We start from the raw sequence: 1,129 nt of genomic DNA, 5'->3' as shown, positions 1-1,129 counted from the left end.
TTAGATGTGCAATTGTTTATAATTTTCTTTGGAATATAAACAAAAAGAATGCTGACAAATCATCTACCTATATATGATAAAATAAAATTGATTTTATACTTGTAAAAAGTAGATTTTGATTCATAAAATTAGCTAAACCTTAAAAAAATTACCAAAAAGTCTCAAAAAATTTTTAAATTATCCCTCTTAACTTAATTTAATCTCAAATTTTCAAATTTCAACTCTTTGCCACCACCACGCAGCAGTCACTAACACCTCACCTCATCACACCACTATCCCACCCCACCCCTCAATTTCATAACAACGTTGTCATCTCCACCACCAAAATTATTTGTTATAGCCAACAACAAAATGAATCAAGAATATAACTTCAAATAGTTCACTTCATATTGTTTGATTTTTTAAAGATGAGCAATTAAGCGTTTGAGAGTGAGAGAAGAATAGATTGAGGTAGAGAGTAAGAGAGGAGGACAATGACAGGAAACAGAGAGAGAGAGGACGTTATGCAGTGGAAAGTAGAAAACCCAAAAGCTACAGATGCGGAGAAGGAAGAATGAGAAAATAAGGAAAGTGAGAAGCGTGAGGGGTTCGCAGGGAGGAGGGCAGAGGAGAGGAGTAGCCGATGGCGAGCAAGCTCATTCATTGTGTTGGAGATGATATTAAGTTGGTATCTAATGGCTCACAAAAGTAAGTTATAACTGATTATGATTGAATAATTTTTTGATAGTATTCATTTTTGTAACTTTAGTTAGAATGATAGAAAAGTTTGTTTTGGTTAGAGGTTAAACCTAGCAATAGTTTTAACCTTAAACTGGAGCTTAAACGTGTTCGACTATTTCTCCCCTCCAGGGTTGCTTTCTTCATTTCCACGTTTAAGCTTCAGTTTAAACTTAAACTGAAGCTTAAACGTGTTCGACTATCTTCCTCCTCCAGGGTTGCTTTCTTCATTTCCACCTTTAAGCTTCAGTTTAACCTTAAACTGAAGCTTAAACGTGTTCGACCCAATTGCTCCTCCAGGGTTGCTTTCTTCATTTCCACGTTTAAGCTTCAGTTCAACCTTGAACTGAAGCTTAAACGTGTTCGACATTTCACACTCCTGGGTTGCTTTCTTCCATTTCCACGTTTAAGT

Source organism: Arachis ipaensis, chromosome B08 (genome assembly GCF_000816755.2).
Source record: "Arachis ipaensis cultivar K30076 chromosome B08, Araip1.1, whole genome shotgun sequence".
NCBI lineage: Eukaryota > Viridiplantae > Streptophyta > Magnoliopsida > Fabales > Fabaceae > Arachis > Arachis ipaensis.
This window is presented reverse-complemented; position numbering follows the sequence as displayed.